This window comes from Misgurnus anguillicaudatus, chromosome 9 (genome assembly GCF_027580225.2).
Source record: "Misgurnus anguillicaudatus chromosome 9, ASM2758022v2, whole genome shotgun sequence".
Taxonomy (NCBI): Eukaryota; Metazoa; Chordata; class Actinopteri; order Cypriniformes; family Cobitidae; genus Misgurnus; species Misgurnus anguillicaudatus.
The window spans coordinates 33,365,318-33,388,584 of NC_073345.2; the positions used below are offsets into that span (position 1 = coordinate 33,365,318).

Sequence of the window (23,267 nt, forward strand, 5' to 3'; positions counted from 1 at the left end):
CACCAGCCGCATCTACCGCGTCTAGTTTGCCGCTTGAACATTTGAGTTCACTCGCTTCATCCGTGCATGAAATTCTAGTCATTCGAGAAATTCACGCGGAAATCCACGTCATGGGAGGGGCTTCTGTGACTTCGCGGATACTCCGTCACTCCGCTCGCTTCCTGTTATCACGTCACTACTACAGCAAGGTCCTGATTGGTTAACGCGGCACGGAAATCCGCCGAAGTTCAGAATTTTTGTAAACGCAGCATAAAGGGTTGCTTCTGGTTTTATAAGTCGAGTAAGAGCGCCACCTAGTGGATAATTGCGGAAATACGGATTGCCGGAAAAAACTCGTCATTGGCAGGAAAGGGTTTTCTCTTAATTGACGAGTTAACTCGTCATTGGCAGTGAAAGAGTTAAAGGCACCTACAAATAACACAATTGTATTTTGTTTATGAACTACTGCTTTAACTTGACGCTTAATGAACAAATCTCGAATCCATTTAGGAAAAGTTCTACAGTTCTTCATAACAAGAGGTCTCCTTAACTTCTTTTTTCAATCTCTCTGAACAAATGTTTGTATGGTGTTATGAATGCACATTTTCCAGGACGCTTTCATCCAAATGCAGCTTTAAATTCAGGCGATGAAAACATGATGAAACATATGTCCACCCACACTGGATCTGTCTGTCAGCCAAAAACACAGGAGTCAAACCCTCAGCCCAGCAGCTTCGTTTGCTGTACCTTCATTTAAAACCTGTGAACGTTTTGGCTTTGACAGTTTTAATAACAAATTATATTTTAAATAAATTCAGTAAACCGGTCAATATAATGCCTAGGTGAGATCTTCCAGCTAGTGTGAATTTTATATCATCATTCTTGCTTTAAACAAATGCTTTAAGTCTCTCACTTTTCCTCTCTTTCACTCTCTGTTTTTTTCTCTCTCTTTGATTGATGATGATTCATTTACTCAGTATCAGACTGATGAATTGGTTTTCAAATCTGCAGACGCCTACATATTCACATTGACTTACAGTGGATTCAAACTATATATTTATCTGTGAATCAGTCCGAGTCATGCGAACCAAAAACTGCTGTGTGCTTTTTACATTAAAAACTGTTTAAATGAACAGATATGTGACCAAAACTGCATGCTTTTTTATTTTTGGGTGAATTTGGGTCATTGTCCAATTTCATTCAGTACGTTTACATGCAACCAAATAATTAGATTGTAATTGTATTGATGGCTCAATCGGATTGAAAAGCCTCCATGTAAACACCTTAATCAATACGATTGAGGTTGATCGGATGCAAAGTTCGAACGAGGTGGTGCAGTCCGATCTGTGATCCGATCAGCAGGAGAAAAGTACGCATGTAAACACGTGAATCGTAGTTTTTTCTCAATCGGATGCAAAAATACATTTCACAGAACATTTGTGCTCAAGCTCACGTCTTATATTTACCTCATATTTCAACACAGTCTTACAGCAAGTCGTGTTATAGTAACGGAAATTTTTATTAATTTATTCGTGTTTGATGACACAAATTTCCACTGTTTTTTATGTCTCTGGAGACTAATTTCTTTTTCGTCCTTCCCAGCACGAATTTCTATCAATGGCTGTTCGTATCTGTGGCACGACTTTCTTTATCATGTCATTTTATATTTTGTTTTCTCATCGTTCTTTCGTTTTTTTAAATCATTGGCGCTTGGGGTTAGGGTTAGATTCTGGGTTTGCGTTAGGATGTTATTTTATGCATTTGTTTCTACATGTTTTTCGTCCGCTTTTAAAACTATTCTCGCCTGGAGTTGGGGTTTGGGTTAGGAAGTCGCAGAAAGTGATTCTAACCCAAACCCCAAGCGACAATGTTCAAAAAATAGAAAACAACGATGGGAAAACAAAATATAAAATGACACAATAAAGAAAGTCATGCCACAGACACGAACAGCCATTGATAGAAATTCGTGCTGGGAAGGACGAAAAAGACATTCGTCTCCAAGGACACAAAAAACTGTGGAAATTTGTGTCATCAAACACGAATAAATGAATCAAAATTTTCGTTACTATAACACGACTTACCGTGAGACTGGGTTACATATTTACGTAGCACGATTCTTACAAGGCAATAGCAAGGCAATGGCAACACGTGTTATTATGGCACATTCTGCAGTGTTCATGTGTACTTTTATAACATTACATAAAGCAATAAAATAGAGTCGTGCCTTTTAAAAATTGGGTTTTTATTGCCTACATCTGAAAACTTCTTAAGAACAACTTTCTCCAACTCAACTTTGTACATTTATCCAGAGATAAAGCGTAAATTCGACGAGAGATGCTGTGCACTGGGTGGCGTTGCCAAGTCCTCTGCTTTTTCGATTTCAGATTTTTGGGCTATCTCTGCAGGTTTTTGTTTTTTCTGCGGATTAAAGATGAAAGGATTTGGTTGATTAGTTATTGGTATTTGGGCTTTGAATAGTCATTAGGATGCTTTTGGGCTAGTTTTGAATGTCCATTGGAATGGTTTTGATACACGGGTCTGGCAACCCTGTTTGGTTCGGATTATATAAATGTACATCTAAACAAACATTTTAATCAGATTGCAATGTTCAGGGTTCATGTAATGTATTGTTGTAACCTGCAATCAGATTGAATTCAGTCGGATTGACAAAATTTTGTGCATGTAAACATAGCCATTGTGTGAAAAGACCACAGTAAAAATCCTGCTTTTTTTGTATTCCCAAATATTTCAAACCAAAGTTACGACATGACATTAGGGATTAGTCCATTTTCTTAAAAACAAAATCCATATAATTTACTCACCACCATGTCATCCAAAATGTTGTTGTCTTTTTTTGTTCAGTCGAGAAGAAATTATGTTTTTTGAGGAAAACATTCCAGGATTTTTCTCATTTTAATGGACATTAATGGACCTCAACACATAACAGTTTAAAATTGCACTTTCAACTGAGTTTCAAAGGACTCTAAACGATCCCAAACGAGGCACAAGGGTCATTTTTGACAATACAAATAAAAATATGCACTTTTAAACCACATCTTCTCATCTATCTCTGGTCCTGTGACACGCCAGCGCGACCTCACGTAATTGCGTAATGCCGTGGAAAGTTCACGTGTTACATATATGAAACGCACATTTCCGGACCATTTTAAACAATAAATTGACACAAAGACATTAATTAGTATCATTCCACATACAACAACGTCGGAACGTTCCTTTTTCTTCACATTTGTAAACACTGGGGCGTAGTTTCGCATACGTCATCTGTGACCTTTCGGTGTGATGACGTATTGCGTGAGGTCGCGCTGGCGCGTCACAGGACCAGAGATAGACAAGAAGTTGTGGTTTAAAAGTGCATATTTTGAATTTTTCTTGTCAAAAACAACAATCGCTTTGCCTCGTTTGGGATTGTTTAGAGTACTTTGAAACTGCAATTTTAAACTGCATTAAAACTGTTAAGTGTTGGTGTCCATTAAAGTCCATTAAAATGCGAAAAATCCTGGAATGTTTTCCTCAAAAAACATAATTTTTTTTCTACTGAACAAAAAAGACATCAACATTTTGGATGACATGGTAGTGAGTAAATTATCCGGATTTATTTATTTATTTTTAAGAAAATTGACTAATCCTTTAAGATGATCAAAATCTCTCTTTTCACTTGATAAGCCCTGTTAGAGATGCAAAAGTTTGCTTCTGAACACGTGAAGAAAATGACTGGAGGAAAAATATTACAACGGTTTATCAACAGGATTGAATGTGTGTGTTGTTGGCAACCGCTGAGAGCCCATTACTCTGTAAATGTGTTGTTAAAGCAGCAATTGTGTAGAGTAAAGATGAGGCGTGACACACACAGACACACACAGCTGCTGCTGCAGACCCTTCAGGGTGGGTTTCCCTCTTCCACTCACGACTCACAGTCAAAATCCGTCATGTGACCCCAGACAGCCAATCAGATGCTGCAGTGTGGGGTTTCCATGTGTGTGGGTGCTTAAACAATTTAATGACACATTACGGCTGGTTATTAGAGCTTAACACGGTACGCCGCTTCACGTGCACATCAGCGTCCAAACAAGGTTACATGAAGAAATATGTTCAGAATACAATTGTTCATTAAATGCAATAGATGGAAAATAGAGCAGCCACGTGGCCACATGATGATACACATGGACGGATAGGTAGCAGGCTTCATTTAGGTGAATCGTAAGCGATCAGATGTTTGCCTGTTAAAATAGATGATGGGACTGATATGAGATGTGAGGATTTTTGTGGTTGCCATGGTGTTTGGTTGTCAGGTTTTGCCCATTCGACGTTTGATAAAGTTTAATACTTCAAATGTAGAGTAATCGTGAACCAGCTCGACTACTATCCAAAGTGTACTTTTCTTTCTTTCTAAAGAGGAGAGTGTCAGAAATGAGTTTTTCATGCATGCACGCACACACAGGCTTAGTAGAGAATAAAGCCAATTAACATCAATGTCAGCAGTCATTTATTATCAAAGCAGGTAATGTGAGATGACAGCGAGAGTCCTGACGGAGCCGTTCGCCTCCACAGCTTTCTCTATCACACGTTTTCTTCATTTATCTTCCCGTTTCTCCTCCCACGTCTGCGATGCAGCGCCAGCACAAACGCACAGCGGCCGTGAGGATGAGTCCACGCGTAACGTTCCTCATTGTTCATCAGAGCTCATGTTATATTGACAGAGCCACGCCTGAAATGAGCAAACACACAGCAGCCTAGCACACCGCACCTGTGCCAGGTGTGTATGTGTGTGTCCCTGACCCAAAAACAGTGTCATGTGGATTACATCCAGCTTGAAAATGTTCCCAAGCTGTTTCTGGGGCAGTACCCTTTAAAATGTCCTAATATGTACCATTTAGTTACAGATATGTATATATTTGGTAACAATGTACTTTTTGAAAGGGTATCATTTGGTAACAACATAAACAAGCGGCTTTCGTGGAACACACGTAACTTCCAGTAAACTCCACTAAGAATAATTAGTCCTTTTAAAGTATTTTATTTTAGGGATGAACCGAAAAGAAAATTCTTGGCCGAAAACGAGAAAAGGCAGAAACACCGAAAGAAATTATTATGGCAATTAGTACCATTGCATTTATGGCTATCAATGTGTATCAACTTTACTGGGGGTGTGACGGATCACAAAACTTACGGTTCGGATCACATTACAGTTTTTGAGACGCGGATCAGAATTTTTTTCGGATCATCAAAAAAGGGGTGGGAAAATCTAATAACAAATAAAGAAATTGCAAACATTTATAAAAAAGAACAAAGTTGCACATTAAAGGTGCAGTGTGTAATTTTTAAAAGGATCTCTTGACAGAAATCCAAAATAATATACAAAACAATATTACCAGGGGTGTATAAAGGCTTTTTTATAATGAACCGTTATGTTTTTATTACCTTAGAATGAGACGTTTTTATGTACATACATCGAGGGTGTACGTGGAAGTCGCCATTTTGTGCCACAATGTTTCTACAGAAGCCCTTAACGGAAAAACTTTTTTTACTAAGTTGTCTCCGACGACAGCTACTGTAGCTTCTCTATGCGTTTCAAAAGCGAGGGGTGAGCAGTGGACTGAGCAGTTGGTTGCAATTCGCAACCTCACCACTAGATGCTGTTAAAATTGACACACTGCACCTTTAAAGGCGCTCTAAGCGAATTGACGCGTTTTAAACCATAAAACATTTTTTGTTACATACAGCAAACATCTCCTCACTATCTGCTTGCTGCCTGTCCGCTGATCAAACTGTAAAAAACGCGATCTCTGTAGACAGCTCAGGCTCGACAAACGGCAATATCAACATAGTGGCCAAACCTAGCACAACAAAACATAACAAAGTGTTCCAGCCAATAAATGACCAGAAGGATTTGGGGGTGGGGGTTGGGCGCGTTCATGAAAGCACGGACGGGAGAGGGAGGGGGAGGCGTTAGCTACGCTCCGTTTGTTTGAAAACAGTTCAAACATCAACAGGAAGTGCCGTCGCACATTATTCGCTTAGAGAGCCTTTAAGTAAGGTCTGAAATAGCATTATGTACAGAAATCGAATTAAATGAATCAAACACTTCTTTATTGTATAATTAAATATAATTATTATTTTAGAGCTACAGAAGTGATTTTCTCTTTGTCTTGGGTTGTTTGATTAACATTAATGACACAGACTTAACTCTTTCACCGCCAGCGTTTTTTAAAAAAGTTGCCAGCCAGCGCCAGCGTTTTTCATGATTTTCACCAAAGTTTAATGCCTTCCAGAAAATGTTCTTCTTTGAATATATAAACCGTTTCTTCCTACCTTCAGTGGTTCTTTTGTAATCAGTTTTTGAATTTGGGTAGGTTTCTGCAAAAACACCACATTTTGAGCAAAAAGCAGAGATAATTCCATTTTTGTGACGGACTTTTCATAGAGATCCCATTCAGAGCGATCTTTAAAACAGACACGGACATGCAGCAGCTTGCCAGAGGGCAATACTTCCGGGTTTAAAAAGTTCCGGAAGTGCGCCACCTGGTGGATAATAGCGGTATTGCGGAAAGACGGAAAATCTCGTCATTGGCGGGGAAGCGTTTTCTCTTAATTGACGAGTTATCTCGTCAATGGCGGCTAAAGAGTTAAGTATGTTAATTGAGGTTACTGTCTCTTTAAGACCAAATAAGCACGGACTGGTTTCTGACTGTAATCTATACATACACTTAAGATATAAACAAATGTTTTTATTAGAAAAAGAATACTGTGGAGATCATTTTGTTTGTATGTGTCCGGTCAAGAACAGAAAGATTGTTCGCTTGCTTTTTGAAACGCGTCTCTCCGTGTATGCACTACTGAGTGCACTTAAACACGCACGCACACAGAGACGGAGGGCGAATACCAAATGGCGCAGCATAAACAGTTGCTCCACATAAAAGGGTTACATTGTTTTTCATTGCCTTATTCGCCAAATTTATGTTAATGGCTACCCAGTCTCATGAAATTTCGTGATATAGTCACGTGGCTTTTTGATTCTTTTTTCGTGATATTGTCACGAATTTCCGTGTTTTTTCGTGATCGTGTCGCGAGTTTCTGTTTGCGTGTCACTGTCACGTGTTGGTTACAAATTTTTGCTTCGGTTTAGGGTTAGATTTGGTGTTTGCGTTAGGATGTCACTTTAATATTGGTTGATACATTTTTTCTGATTTTTAAACCATTGTCGCCTGGCGTTAGGGTTAGAGTTGGGTTTGGTTAAGGATGTAATTTTATGTAATTCTAACCCTAAACTGAAGTGACAATGGTAAGAAAATAGGACAAAACAGTTGAGTAACCAATACGCGACAAGACACGTAAACAGAAATTCGTGATACGATCACGAAAAAACATAGAAATTTGTGACAGTGTCACGGAAAAGATCAAAAAGCTGCTCACTTTAGCGCCATTTTGTGGTTAAATACGTCCCCACCGCAGATATGTTGCTTCAGACAAGCATGTGCAGGTCGCGGTTTTTGTTTGCATCATCACAACATTTCGGTCATATTGTTTCGGTGATAAAAGTCTTTTAGGTGGCTGAATATTCGGTGCATCCCTGTTTAACAAGAAAAATAAACAACACATTACATAGGAGACCAAACAATCGTTATTTTCGACAAGGTATTTGTTCAAGAGTTCAATTTAGCAACTAGTCAGACCATTAAACAAACAAAAACCTGAAGTAAACTTAAGCGTAATCGCGTCACCGCACGTGCATCCAATGAAATCGTTCCTAAGAGCTTCCATTTCTAACAACATTTAAATTAGACAACCATTCGCTTTTGTCTGCGTGTTTTGTCACACCCGTCACGTGACCAACAGGTTGCCACAGCATTGCCCGATTCTGCAAAACCTTATTCTACATCCTTAATCCTACACAGTTCCTACTAATTATTACACTTAACAACTGCTTTAAGCATTAATAAGCAGTAATTAGGACTATATTGAGGCATCAGGACCTTAAAAAGTGTTACCAGAATAATTGATGTACTTTTATATAATTTATTCCAGCCGCTTCAAGCCTATCTTTGTATCATTTACTAAATAGGATTAAGAAAGTAATTAAAAATAAGTAATTAAATACTTTTTGTAGAGAGTAATTTGTACAGTAATGCAATTACATGACTGAAGATGTAATTAGGAACTTACTTTTTTGAATAACTTACTCAACACTGCTGCGGATACAGGATGTTATTGGCGGCTCGGAGGCTTTTCCAGCGCCCACATTTATGTTTCATTTTCTGTGTTTCCCTTTCAGAAATAATCGGCGTGTCTCACAAACCTCTTTTATACGCACACACACACAGCCGGCGGCACGACCGCGCTCGCTGTCGGAAACTCAGATGATGAAAGAGACTTAAATTCTTCCTTTGAATAATTCACACAGGGCAGTTTAGTATTATGCCGGGCTTCTCGGCCTTGAATGAAGCGAATCCGCAGAATTTCCCATGAGTTGAAATCTAAAGGCAGATTCTGGGAATTCCCATCGAAAACCTGGAGAGCTTCAAAGATTCACTGCAAAAATTATTCATCCATATGTCGGTTCTTTATTCATTAATGATTATTGATTGAATTTCTATTGATGATCAAAGAAAAGCTTATGAGAGTAAAGCTGATGACATTTATCCAGTGACAAAACTGTGAATATCAGATTTAATCAAGAGACACATTTCTTCTTATTCTGGTAATAGCAAGAAATTAACCGTGTTTTGTTCATAAAGGCTGATTTTGTTGACTTTATGTATAGCAGCACATGTAGCTGGAGTGCAGGTTTGTCAACATGATGTATATCTGGGTCTTTCTATTGACCTTTGGGCTTCATCTCTCTTATTATTTATTTATTTATTTATGAATTACTTCAACTTTACAATCAATCAAGGCATATTATTACAACAATGAATATATAAGTATTGATCAGCCTTTGGTTGAGCATACAGTAATTGGAAATTACAAAATACGAGCACAAACTCAAAGTTTAACCTGTATTTAAAGTTTGGCTTTGACTAAATCATCTATGAATACAAAAACTTTGCAAGACAGATCAAGAAACTTTAAAATCCTTTTTTCCAAAAAGATACCAAATTTAATTAGCTGTATTGTGAGGGGTGGGAGTATAATCCCTTTGGGGCGGTTCCCCGGACAGGGTTAGTCCAGGACTAGGTCTTAGTTATATTAGGACTTTTGTTTTTACAAACAAACATTACAAAAACAACACTGGTGTGAATCTAGAGACAATGGCGCTGAAATATTTTAAGATCTGTCAGTACAAGGTGTTTTTAAATAAAGGCAGCTCAAACATTCATTTAAGTCTGGGACTAGGATAAGCCTTGTTCGAGAAACCGCCCCTTTGAACATCTAACCAACTCTGAATATCTCCCCAAAAGGGCTGTATCATTTCACAAAGAAAAAAGCATGATCTAAATTTTCAATATTTGTTGCACAAAAGTTATTCACATCAAAATAAAATCTTAATCTTAGAAATTCATTTGTTGGATACATTTCATTTTAAAAATTTAAAGTTGACCTCTTTAGCATTTGGAAGAAGAGGTAAAAGCAAATACATTTTTCTGTAACACTACTTGAAGGGGTGTTCATAAGACTGACATAACACATTCATAATCATGACATTACCTGTGTCATGAACATGAATGAGATTTTATGCACGTTTATGACAACTGTCCTTAGTTATGTCATTTTTAATGGAAAGATGACATTGTTTGAGATGTCTTTGTTATGACAACTTGACATTACCTAGACAAACATAACTGAGCACCTTTTACCAGTGATACAAATTGAATTTGTCATTAAAATGTAATTAAGTGTTAATACTCTCTCATATAGTTTTACAACAACATCATGGATATTTTTTTTGACCTCAACTACAGTCATTAAAATGTCATTAAGTGTTAATACTCTGTCAAATAGTTTTATAACAGCGTCATGAATATTTTTCTTGACCTCAACTACAGTGTACAAATATAATTTGTCATTAAAATGTCATTAAGTGTTAATACTCTGTCAAATAGTTTTATAACAGCTTCATTAATATTTTTCTTGACCTCAACTACACTGGTACAAATATAATTTGTCATTAAAATCTCATTAAGTGTTAATACTCTGTCAAATAGTTTTATAACAGCGTCATGAATATTTTTCTTGACCTCAACTACAGTGATACAAATCTAATTTGTCATTAAAATGTCATTAAGTGTTAATACTCTGTCAAATAGTTTTATAACAGCGTCATGAATATTTTTCTTGACCTCAACTACAGTGATACAAATCTAATTTGTCATTAAAATGTCATTAAGTGTTAATACTCTGTTAAATAGTTTTATAACAGCATCATGGATATTTTTCTTGACCTCGACTACAGTGATACAAATATAATTTGTAATTAAAATGTCATTAAGTGTTAATACTCTCTTAAATAGTTTTATAAAAGCATCATGAATATTTTTCTTGACCTCGACTACAGTGATACAAATATAATTTGTAATTAAAATGTCATTAAGTGTTAATACTCTGTCAAATAGTTTTATAACAGCGTCATGAATATTTTTCTTGACCTCAACTACAGTGATACAAATCTAATTTGTCATTAAAATGTCATTAAGTGTTAATACTCTGTCAAATAGTTTTATAACAGCTTCATTAATATTTTTCTTGACCTCAACTACACTGGTACAAATATAATTTGTCATTAAAATCTCATTAAGTGTTAATACTCTGTCAAATAGTTTTATAACAGCGTCATGAATATTTTTCTTGACCTCAACTACAGTGATACAAATCTAATTTGTCATTAAAATGTCATTAAGTGTTAATACTCTGTCAAATAGTTTTATAACAGCGTCATGAATATTTTTCTTGACCTCGACTACAGTGATACAAATATAATTTGTAATTAAAATGTCATTAAGTGTTAATACTCTGTCAAATAGTTTTATAACAACATCATGAATATTTTTCTTGACCTCAACTACAGTGATACAAATATAATTTGTCATTAAAATGTCATTAAGTGTTAATACTCTGTCAAATAGTTTTATAACAGCGTCATGAATATTTTTCTTGACCTCAACTACAGTGATACAAATCTAATTTGTCATTAAAATGTCATTAAGTGTTAATACTCTGTCAAATAGTTTTATAACAGCGTCATGAATATTTTTCTTGACCTCAACTACAGTGATACAAATCTAATTTGTCATTAAAATGTCATTAAGTGTTAATACTCTGTCAAATAGTTTTATAACAGCGTCATGAATATTTTTCTTGACCTCAACTACAGTGATACAAATCTAATTTGTCATTAAAATGTCATTAAGTGTTAATACTCTGTCAAATAGTTTTATAACAGCGTCATGAATATTTTTCTTGACCTCAACTACAGTGATACAAATCTAATTTGTCATTAAAATGTCATTAAGTGTTAATACTCTGTCAAATAGTTTTATAACAGCGTCATAAATATTTTTCTTGACCTCAGCTACAGTGATACAAATCTAATTTGTCATTAAAGTGTCATTGGGTGTTGATACTCTGTTAAATGGTTTTGTGGCGGCGTCATGGATGTTTTTCTTGACCTCAACTACAGTGATACAAATATAATTTGTAATTAAAATGTCATTAAGTGTTAATACTCTCTTAAATAGTTTTATAACAGCGTCATGAATATTTTTCTTGACCTCAACTACAGTGGTACAAATCTAATTTGTCATTTAAATGTCATTAAGTGTTAATACTCTGTTAAATAGTTTTATAACAGCGTCATGAATATTTTTCTTGACCTCGACTACAGTGGTACAAATATAATTTGTCATTAAAATGTCATTAAGTGTTAATACTCTGTCAAATAGTTTTATAACAGCTTCATTAATATTTTTCTTGACCTCAACTACACTGGTACAAATATAATTTGTCATTAAAATCTCATTAAGTGTTAATACTCTGTCAAATAGTTTTATAACAGCATCATGAATATTTTTCTTGACCTCAACTACAGTGATACAAATATAATTTGTCATTAAAACGTCATTAAGTGTTAATACTCTGTCAAATAGTTTTATAACAGCGTCATGAATATTTTTTTTGACCTCAACTACAGTGATACAAATCTAATTTGTCATTAAAATGTCATTAAGTGTTAATACTCTGTCAAATAGTTTTATAACAGCGTCATGAATATTTTTCTTGACCTCAACTACAGTGATACAAATCTAATTTGTCATTAAAATGTCATTAAGTGTTAATACTCTGTCAAATAGTTTTATAACAGCGTCATGAATATTTTTCTTGACCTCAACTACAGTGATACAAATCTAATTTGTCATTAAAATGTCATTAAGTGTTAATACTCTGTCAAATAGTTTTATAACAGCGTCATGAATATTTTTCTTGACCTCAACTACAGTGATACAAATATAATTTGTCATTAAAATGTCATTAAGTGTTAATACTCTGTCAAATAGTTTTATAACAGCATCATGAATATTTTTCTTGACCTCGACTACAGTGGTACAAATATAATTCGTCATTAAAATGTCATTAAGTGTTAATACTCTGTCAAATGGTTTTATAACAGCGTCATAAATATATTTTTCTTGATCTCAACTACAGTGGTACAAATATAATTTGTCATTAAAATGTCATTAAGTGTTAATACTCTGTCAAATAGTTTTATAACAGCTTCATTAATATTTTTCTTGACCTCAACTACAGTGGTACAAATATACTTTGTCATTAAAATCTCATTAAGTGTTAATACTCTGTCAAATAGTTTTATAACAGCGTCATGAATATTTTTCTTGACCTCAACTGCAGTTGAACAAATTTAACTAGTCATTAAAATGTCATTAAATGTTAATACTCTGTCAAATAGTTTTATAACAGTGTCATGGATATTTTTCTTGACCTCAACTACAGTTGTACAAATTTAACTAGTCATTAAAATGTCATGAAGTGTTAATACTCTGTCAAATAGTTTTATAACAGTGTCATGGATATTTTTCTTGACCTCAACTACAGTTGTACAAATTTAACTAGTCATTAAAATGTCATTAAGTGTTAATACTCTGTCAAATAGTTTATAACAGCGTCATGAATATTTTTCTTGACCTCAACTACAGTGATACAAATCTAATTTGTCATTAAAATGTCATTAAGTGTTAATACTCTGTCAAATAGTTTTATAACAGCGTCATGAATATTTTTCTTGACCTCAACTACAGTGATACAAATCTAATTTGTCATTAAAATGTCATTAAGTGTTAATACTCTGTCAAATAGTTTTATAACAGCGTCATGAATATTTTTCTTGACCTCAACTACAGTGATACAAATCTAATTTGTCATTAAAATGTCATTAAGTGTTAATACTCTGTCAAATAGTTTTATAACAGCGTCATGAATATTTTTCTTGACCTCAACTACAGTGATACAAATCTAATTTGTCATTAAAATGTCATTAAGTGTTAATACTCTGTCAAATAGTTTTATAACAGCGTCATAAATATTTTTCTTGACCTCAACTACAGTGATACAAATCTAATTTGTCATTAAAATGTCATTAAGTGTTAATACTCTGTCAAATAGTTTTATAGCAGCGTCATGAATATTTTTCTTGACCTCAACTACAGTGATACAAATATAATTTGTCATTAAAATGTCATTAAGTGTTAATACTCTGTCAAATAGTTTTATAACAGCATCATGAATATTTTTCTTGACCTCAACTACAGTGGTACAAATCTAATTTGTCATTAAAATCTCATTAAGTGTTAATACTCTGTCAAATAGTTTTATAACAGCGTCATGAATATTTTTCTTGATCTCAACTACAGTGGTACAAATATAATTTGTCATTAAAATGTCATTAAGTGTTAATACTCTGTCAAATAGTTTTATAACAGCTTCATTAATATTTTTCTTGACCTCAACTACAGTGGTACAAATATAATTTGTCATTAAAATCTCATTAAGTGTTAATACTCTGTCAAATAGTTTTATAACAGCGTCATGAATATTTTTCTTGACCTCAACTGCAGTTGAACAAATTTAACTAGTCATTAAAATGTCATTAAATGTTAATACTCTGTCAAATAGTTTTATAACAGTGTCATGGATATTTTTCTTGACCTCAACTACAGTTGTACAAATTTAACTAGTCATTAAAATGTCATGAAGTGTTAATACTCTGTCAAATAGTTTATAACAGCGTCATGAATATTTTTCTTGACCTCAACTACAATGGTACAAATATATTGTTTCATTAAAATCTCACTAAGTGTTAAGACTCTGTCAAATAGTTTAATAACTGCGTCATGAATATTATTCATGTTTTTCTTTTATGCTTCCTCCAGGATTTAGAGAAATAAAATTAATCATCAAATAATTATTAAAATTGATTAAAAAAAAATCTTTTGCATTTGGAGACTGATTCACCTAAAATTAAATGAAAATAGTACAATAATGTGTTAAGCAATGCAGTGTTGGGGCCATATCGATGAAAACAGTTAATTTCATTAAATTAAATTGATTAAATGTTTTGTTAGTTCTTTCTGAAAATGTCAGAAAATTTCAGAAACCTCTATGTAAGGAAGAACAAGTTCTGTTAATTGTCAGTTTTTTATGTATTGTGCATATAAATAAAGTTACAGTAAGTATAATCTTTTGACGTGTCTGTTGCATTTTGTTAAGGTTTTTAAAATGATTTGACATAGTACTATCAATTTGTACCAGTGTAGTTGAGGTCAAGAAAAATATTCATGATGCTGTTATAAAACTATTTGACTCAGTATTAACTCTAAATGACATTTAAATGACAGTTTAATGTAAAGTTAATGTAAAGTTTCTGATAATTATTTTGCTATATCATGTTTATGACAGATTTATGACAAGTTATGTTGTATTGGTTTATGTCAAGTTGTCATAACAAAGACAATTCAAACAATGTCATCTATGCATTAAAAAAATGACATAATTGAACAAATGACACTTAATGACAGTTGTCATAAACGTGCATAAAATCTATGACACGTGTCATGTCACGATTATAAAGGTGTCATGTCAGTCTTATGAACACCCTTTCAAGTAAAGTGTTACCAATTTTTCTAATTTGTTTAATATCTAATGTATCAAAATCATTCAAAACAACTTTCTTTTAATAGGGTTTGGGTAACATGCCTGCAAAAAGGCATTTCTCATAAATCTATTTGTAAATGTTTGATCCCGGGTTCATTTCTGACACAAAGCCCAGCTCTGAACACTGATAACACTGGACCAAACTGTTACACACATTTGTGAAGAGAACACCACTTAAGTTTGATGAAAAATGTTACCCCTGACTGAGGGGATGAAATCAAGGTCTCTGTGTGTCAGACAGAGATCTGGAGGAGACTGCAAGGTTAATGACATCAGACCGAGAGGATGTTTCATACAGTTCAACACAGTTCTGCCATGAGAATAAAACAATAGATCAAATTTAAAGTATACTGTTCCTGACAGATCTATCTCTTCAGTATTCGATGCTTTGCTAAACACTTTCTCTGTGGTGAAATCACTGCATTGCATGACAGAAAAGACACAAAAGTGTTTAGGGTCCATCTTCATACATTTTACATTTTATTAAGTTCAAATTTGTGTATCTCTAACCTGTGTTTGACTGTCTGTAATGAGCAGCATTGGTAGAAAGTTTGCATGCAGAAAGTTAATGTTTTGGCAGACAGGCGAGAATTTAAACAGGCACCAATTACACCCACCGGGGTCCTCAACATCACGCCTGCAGGTGTGTGTTTTTATCTGCAGGCAGGAACGGTGTGTCACATACACACACACATGCACACAAAGCACTAAAAGCTCTCTGTTTTTCAGATTATTTGCATAAAAATAGACATTCACTGATGCAAGTAATTGCATACCAATTAAAAGCAATATCGCATGTTCAGATAATGATGGAGAGTAATTTGAGAACATTGTGTTGCCATTTTCTTCTAAGTTTGCACTTTTGTAAGTTTAGAGAACTGTAATCTCTATGATTATATGAACCTGAATGGAAAGAGGTCAGGCCGTAAATAAAGACTGGAATTACAAACTAGATTTACACTATCAGAAAAACAGGCGAACAGTGATGGTTTGAGCAAAAGCTGGTTGCTTGCTATTACATTTATAATGGTTGCTAAGCAGTTGCTAGGGTGTTCTGAGTGATAGCCGAGGCATTGCTATTAGGTTGCTAAGGTGTCGTGTGTATTTCTCATCCTAAATACATCAATGAACGACTAGATGACTCACACAGGGCTCAACTGTTTCCTATTTTACAACCCTTTGCTGCAGGCCCTGATCAATATGTCATCGTCATAGCAACAGACCCACCCTCTCACATATGCTTTAAATGATTTGAGGCGGAGTTATTTAAATCAAAAGAAGATGCTGATTAAAATAGGCACCAATAAAACTCCTAATTTTATTTTTTTAATTGTATGTTTGTGTTTGCAAAGCAAGATCATAATGTCAGCATTTCATTTTCGTTTAACCTATAGCATCTTACGAGTGAGAGGGACATGTATATCTATATAGTAAAGCAAAATAAAGTGAACTGTGACATTATACCCAACACATTTTTCATGCAGTCGTCTACCAGTAAAATTGATTAAAAATTGGGACCAAAAATGTTTTTATACACATTAACCTGGCCTTGTGATTGGGTTAATGGTACTATACTCAAATCTAAGTAACAAACAAAAATACATGGGCGAAATGGTGACGGGGGTGGGCATGATCTACGCCCATGACGTAAAGGATTACAAGAACGGATCAAACGGAATTAATCGTTAACCAAATAGTTACACAAATAATATAATTCGTAAAGAAAGAGTTTGTATCCAATTAGAAAATAATGCTAAATAGATTTCTTGTATGTGTATATATTATTTTATGCTGTCAATTTCAAGTCTTTCTCACTGAGAACTTCTTGAATCTTCTTGAAAAGAGATGGAAACTTTATTAGTGCCCATTTGAACTGAAAACACCCTCCAGACAGCTGGTGCTGGATCGGCAATCTGCAGCATTTGCATATTTATTGCGGCTGTTAGAATCAGAAGGGAAACCTCCTCTCTTCCTTCCTGCAGATCTGCTTCTTTTCATTCTCAAGATTTCCAAGAGGAGGAGAAGATCATTCAGAGATTTCGAGGGGCTTCTTTCCATCCGACTGGAGAGGTTGGAAAGGATGTAAGATGGATTCTCTCCTAACAGCTCTCCGGGGAACCGTTTTAGCTCAAAACAGAAAAGCCTCCTCGAACCCAGGACTAATTTCACACATGCCCTTCGTGTTTATTGTACGCTTTTGTGATGTTAATGGCCCAGTCAGAACTCTGGACAAGACTTTGCTGTGAACTCCAGCTGAATCTTTTAAGGCATTTATAAAAGCTGAACATTTATTACATAGTTCTCATATATTGCGTTTTTGGGTTGTTCTGTTCCTGTAAGATCAGATCAGATCTGATTGGATTTGTTTTGTGTTGGGTCTGTTCCAGATTGGCCTGTTTCGCGTTATCCGCGTACACTTCAGCACCACGGAGAGTTCCGTTCCCTAGCGTCTCACGCGCGTGCTTCCCAATCCCCTCTCGTGTGAACTGCCCCACCTGATACCCACTCCACAGTGCACAGTCAATTCCCATCTCCTGGTGAGCCTCCATTCACGAGGACTCGAGAAACAAACCCGTGTCGCAGTTTTTACCCCTGAGCTGTGACGCGCAGTCGGGGGAAGCTTGGAAAGTTGCGCTCGTGCTAAACACTCCTCCAAACGAGAAAAAATGCTCAGGATAGTCGTGACTCGCGGAAAAAGAGCACTGCGTCACGGGTGGCTTGGGGGGAGGGAGGGTACTTCATATCCACGCATACAGTCACAGTGTACTCGCTATGAAACTGCCGTAACGCGCTCATTCTGCTCCCCCTGCCTCGCGTCACATTTAGCCTCGCTCAGCGGGCTACAACTATTGATTTCATTCTCTCTCTCTCTCTCTCTGTGTCTCTCTCTCTCCCCCTCTCTCATCACTTCTCATATTTTCTTCAAGTACCGCAGAGAGAGAGCGCGCGCCGCCGCTGCTGCTGCATTGAGGAGAACGAGGGAAAAGAAACGCCGAAGAAAGATCCGCGCTCCCGCGGTCCGGTCCGGTTTACATGGACGCGCACCCGTGAAATCCGGACTCGACTCTCATACAGTCGGTGAGTGATTCTGCACGAGTGTTTAGAAGCGTAAAGAAAGCGTAATATTAACTTTTGTTGCATTTTGAGGGGACGCGCTGTTGCGTTTAAAGCGCAAACGGAACGTGTCAGTTTGGAGAAGTTGAAGTGCTTTAACTTGTCGTTAGATAAACGCGAATAATATGCCGGACGCAACGCAACATCCAAACGCGTCCGTTTGACGCTCGTGTACGTAAGTCAGCTATTAAAATATCTCATATGAAACCCAGGATCGCTTCGTGAGTGAATTTCTGCATTGAAAACGATGCCGCACCTGTTTTATAGTCACATCGTTTCTTTTATATATTTTTAAAACAGAAATTGAATCAGTATGTACTGTATAAATGTGTTTTATACTTAATTATTAGTTGTATATGATGGCAATTTGTCACGTGTATAAAGTAGGGATTGATCCACATGCGTTTATTAGGTCTTTACGGATGAAACTGATCTGCGTTGTGGGGACGATTGGGATTTTAGGTTTGAACTTAACCAGGCGCTATTACACTATACTTTATAAATAGGGATTACAGAACAGTAAAAGTCTGAATTCTCTTTCTGAATTGGTAGAGAGCAACGTGTTAGGTCATGGGTTCGATACCAGGGAACACATATAGTGATTAAAACTGTATAGCTTCACTGCATTCTAAGTCTCATTGGATAAAAGTGTCAATCTCTTGAATTTATTGTACAAAAGAGTGTACCATAAAACCAAAGGTAAAAGAGTGTCCACTGTGGCACTGTCCTCTTATGTATGTGTGTGTGCGTGACAGAAGGGACAGGATTGATTCTCATGCACAATGTCAGGACAGGCGAAATCTCATTATGGCCCGTGGCTTACGTCAGAGCCGGACGGTGATGGATGCTTTTTCCCGGTTGTGCTGGAGATCCGCACGCAGACTGATGACTTTACGTTCAATGCTAGTAAAAGCTGTGGTGCGTGATACACCAGCCTTAGAGGAAAGAGAGAGAGAGAGAGAGAGAGGGGGGGGGGGGGAGCTGAATACTGAACTATAATGGTGCATTATAAAAATGTGACTATATTATGGTGAAGTCTTGCAGAAAATTGTAAAATGCAGCTGGTTTCATTAAGCACTGTCTGTTCTGAAGAATTTATTAAAGAGCACATTCATGATTTTACATTTCCTTTGGTGTGTAAGTGTGTATTAGTACTTGTTAACAATATGCAAAGGTACAAATCCCACAGTAACTAATGATGCGAGTTATCGATTCCAACGTAAATCTCTTTTCATGGACTACAACAAGCACACGGATTGTAGGCAACAGTTTACTTCCTCGGCCGGTTGACGTCAACGCGACAGTCATTATCATAATTCCTCCCACTTCTGACTCACAGCCTGTAAGTAGTCTTTGTTAGGGTGACCGTATATGTGCCATTATCCCCGGCACTTCCTGGCCAGGAATTTGGGTGCGTCCTCTGGAAGTCGCATTTGTCGGCCGAATTAGTCATGGAGGTTTATTATTCCAGGTTCTATTTTAAACGCAACCGTTACATTTCATGATAAGAATAAAATTTTTATCTTTTAAGAGAAATAAATGTTAGTTTTAAAATGTTTTAACTAAAATATGAGAACCTTGATGTGGTCGACAAATGCGACTTCCGGAGGGCGCACCCGAAATCCTGGGCAGGACGTATGGTCACCCTAGCTTATGTTTTTTATATTTAAATAATTTAAACCATGATTCAAACACGAGTCTTGCGCAGTGCAGAGTAGCACTTGTTGTTTGTCGTTTCTACGATCACAAATGCAGACATGGTTTTATGTTTTAGTATCCTTACCTTACCAATCTGTTTCGTTCTGCTCAAGCCGCGCTGGTAAAGTTGATTTATCAGCTTGCTTATCTGCATTTTCTGGATCAGATTCGCCTCGTATTGATAAGATAGTAAAGACGATATTAACTCCTGTCAGCATTGCATTGTGAGCGAATCTTTCAAACATGGTAAGGAGCATAACATTTCTGGCTGATGTCAGAGGTATTCAGGCCAATCACAATGTACTGGTAAGCTGGCCAATCGTGGACACAGTGCTTTTTGGATCGATGAGCTTCCGAGTTATACTCACAGAATATTTTGCTCATTTATCCGTGTTATTGTCACGGATCTCCGCATTTTTCCATGTCCGTACTACGGACTTTCTTTTCCATGTCAGTTTTACGTATTGGTTACTCAATTGTTTTTCCTATTTTCTTACCATTGTCGCTTGGGTTTAGGCTAAGAACGACTTTCGTTACATAAAATGACATCCAAACCCAACTCTAACCCTAACGTCAGGTGACAATTGTTTAAAAATAGTTTTTATTAACCAAAATCAATGTCTTTATTCATAAATATATCCTCGTTGGTGTCAAATGACCTCTGCCAGTAATCTGACTTTTCTTTGTAAGCTAAGATTTTTTTCTCTTTACTTACTTTGAACGGGTAAGGCTTCCATGTCGTTTTGCCGTATTGATAAACGATAATAGCAGAGAAGGACAAAAAGCACTAGCCTACCAATGCGTTTCCACAACGTGTTTTCATTCAGAACAAGTGAACCAGCTGCAACGGACACGGAGATTAGTAATTACATAATGGCTACCGTAGTTGCAACACGCATTTGGAAAAGTGAGGCGCTAGTGAGCAACTATTCGTTTGAATGCAAAATACAATTTCACCACTAGTAAATCCTACTTATTGTCCCTTTAAAGTGACATCCTAACCCAGTGGTTCCCAAAGTTTTTCAGCGTGTGGCCCCCCTTGTATACGGTGCATTCCTTCGCGTCCCCCCAAATAAAATTTGTGACAAAATACTGTTCTAAATCTCAACATTTTAATAAAAAACCATTAAATTATACAAAAAAGTAGTGCTGTTGGTTAGTAGCCTTATTTTTTTTTTAGGTTTAATTACACAGAATTCATGATAAATTAATGTATTTCATAAAATGTCATAAATCTGGGGCCCCCCTGGCACCATCTCGTGGCCCCCACTGTCCTAACCCAAACCCCAAATCTAACCCCAAACCCAAGTGACAATGGTTTAAAAATAAGAAAAACAATTGAGTAAACAATACATGAAACTGACACGGAAAAGAAAGTCTGTGGTACGGACATGGAAAAATGCGAGATAATGTTGAGAAAAAAGAGCGTTTAAGATATCTGGAGCAACAAAAATGTACGGTATGTGGATATTAATGTTTTTTTAAACCATAAACCACGTGAACAGATTGCATTACGAAATACCCAAAAAAATTGTTTTTAGCAAAGCAATAGGTGCACTTTAAACCAAACCACTTTCAGTTATTTCTGTGAAATCGTAAGGCTTTAATGTAAGGATCCTGTGAGTTAAAGGTTATGACCTCTGTGTGTAGTGGGGGAGCACATGGTCTGATCCACTTCACTGATTAACTGAAATACATTGTGTGTGTGTGATGAGTGTGTGTTGGTGACATGTGTACATTATGTGTGTGTGTGTGTGCGTGCGTACATTATGTGTGTGTGTGTGTGTGTGTGTGTGTGTGTGTGTGTGTGTGTGTGTGTGTGTGTGTGTGTGTGTGTGTGTGTGTGTGCGTGTGTGTGTGTGTGTGTGTGTGTGTGTAACCTGGAAAATATACATTGATAATATTGATAAAGCAATAGTCCTATCTAGGGATGCACCGATATGGAAATTTTGGCCGATAACTGATAACTCTTTAAATTTGGGGGCCGATAACCGATATCTATAGGCCGATAAATATTCATATTATTTTCACAATGAAAAACTCGCAGACTGCGGACATCTTGTCTTTGCGCTAGACTAGCATACTCTTCTTAAGCCCGCAACACGTGTCATCTTCGTGCTATGTCACAGAAAGCACCAATCAAAACTCCACATGGCCAGCAATGAGCAAGTGAAGTGGTTCAACAAACCAAAATAATCCATAATTTATCCGCTTTTATTTATCGGCCTAATTTTGCTATCAGACCGATAACCGATAATATTAAAAATAAGCAGTTATCGGCCGATAACGATATGTCGGCCGATATATCGTGCATCCCTAGTCTTATCCCTTTATAAAAACACAACATTACATTACATACACAACAAATTAGCAGATTTTCCCTAACCTAAAATGATAAAATGGCCAACATGGACAGATTTCTACTAAAGATCAGATGATCTTTTAAATAATATAATGATACATAATGCCATATTGATACATACCATAAAGAACTACGGTGTCCAAAACAGGCTACATGATATTATGAATCGGTTAAATTAATATACGTACTTAAATTAAGTGTTAGATTATGCTGCTCATATGTAGTAGCAATCTGTCTATATATAACACACACACACACACACACACACAAACATACACATTTCATTGTGGTTTAATGTGTGTATGCGTCCACTATGAAAGCCACACAGCTGCTGGTTAGTCCCAGTGACCAGTGAAGCCTTTAGTTATCCATCATTACATTCCTGCAGGACATGTGTGTGTTTCTACTGCATGTGTGTTAGTGTAGTTGCCTTTTATTTGGTTATATTAAGTGTACTGATGCAGTTAGTTTAACTCTACATTAGTTTTGAATCCAGCAAAATGACCTTGCTTGTGCATTTTAATAATGATTTATTCTAGTAATTTAAGTTCACCGATACACAGATTTGCGTACACCACCGTTCTGTATACGTTTAGCCGTCTGTAGAGGGGTCACACTGTCTCTTTAACTGCTGATGGTGCAGTATCCTGTAAATTTGCTCCATTTACCCCCGTCACCCCCCTGTGCTCAGAGCCGGGGTTAATGCAGAAAATGGGTGTCGCATTGATTACATCATTCCTCTAATGATGTCATAGTTACGTTGGAAACAGCCTTTATTTGGTCTGAGAGGAAATGATGTCATGTTTTTTGTCTGTAATAAAGATTGCCGCAGCAGCAGACCCGACCTGTACAGTACTGAGGGAAAGATAGTTTGTAAGTTGATGAAAGTCGTGAAGGTGATGCAAATAGATGATGGGTAATTTACTGGTTAGTCGTT

At 36.2% G+C, this 23,267-nt stretch overlaps 1 protein-coding gene across 2 annotated transcripts in view; it reads left to right on the plus strand.

The window, feature by feature from the left end:
• Positions 1-23,267, plus strand: part of LOC129423207 (synaptic vesicle glycoprotein 2C) — an 82,997-nt gene that overhangs the window by 16,867 nt on the left and 42,863 nt on the right. Inside the window, exon 1 of one of the 2 annotated variants that reach the window (XM_055179430.2) lies at positions 17,721-18,234. The exons of the other annotated variant lie outside the window; for it this stretch is intronic. The gene's annotated coding sequence lies outside the window, so the exon portion shown is untranslated. Of the gene's footprint in view, positions 1-17,720; positions 18,235-23,267 lie in introns of those variants that run through there. 2 annotated transcript variants of the gene reach the window in all.